The 738-nt window shown below is 50.9% G+C and overlaps 1 non-coding gene across 1 annotated transcript; it reads right to left on the bottom strand.

Annotated features, from left to right (window-relative positions):
• Positions 1-396: 396 nt before the first annotated feature.
• TRNAE-CUC lies at positions 397-469 on the bottom strand. The gene has a single exon. It is a non-coding gene; the product is annotated as a tRNA-Glu (tRNA).
• Positions 470-738: the final 269 nt, after the last annotated feature.

Genomic DNA, 738 nt, shown 5'->3' with positions numbered 1-738 from the left:
TGACAGGGGAGGGAGCATCGGCTGGATCTGGCCAGAGGCAAACCCCAAGAGCCCACAGGGCAGAGCAGCTGCTGCAGGCTTCCCATGGGGACCAGGTACACTCCTCCTGGGCTCAGCGTCGGTTTCCTCTGGCCACTGTAACAAATGACCACAGGCCATGTGGCTGGAAGCAACATAAGTTTATTCTCTCAACTTCTGGAGGTGGAGGACTGAAATCAAGGTGTAGGTGGGCCACACTTTCTCTGGGGGCTTTAGGGGACAATCTGTCCTTTGCCTCTTCCCGCGTTGGTGGCTGCTGGTATTCCTTGATTTGTGGGCACACGGTTCCAATGTCTGGTCACACTGCCATCTCCTCTTCTGTCTTTGTGTCATATAAACACATTTCAGCAGGCTCCATGTCCAACTTGAGGCTTGAACTCATGACCCTGAGATTGAGAGTCACATGCTCTACCAACTGTGCCAGCCAGGCAGTTGTGTCTTTGTGTCTTTGTGTCTTTGTGTCTTGCTCCCTTCTGGCTGGTTCTCATCACACTTGTGATTACATTTAGGGCCCGCTCCGATAATCCAGGATGATCTCTCCATCTCAAGATCCTTAATTTAACAACATTGGCAAGATCTTTGCCATATAAGGTAACATCCACAGACTGCAGGGATCAGAACCCGATATCCTGGGGGCCACTGTGTAGCCTAGTACCCTTAGACTAACTAACTTGCCCACAGTCACCAACTTAAGTGAGA

The sequence above is a fragment of the Panthera tigris genome, chromosome B3, assembly GCF_018350195.1.
Source record: "Panthera tigris isolate Pti1 chromosome B3, P.tigris_Pti1_mat1.1, whole genome shotgun sequence".
Taxonomy (NCBI): Eukaryota; Metazoa; Chordata; class Mammalia; order Carnivora; family Felidae; genus Panthera; species Panthera tigris.
The sequence above is the reverse complement of the archived record's forward strand: the minus strand, read 5'-3'. Positions and strand labels throughout refer to the sequence as shown.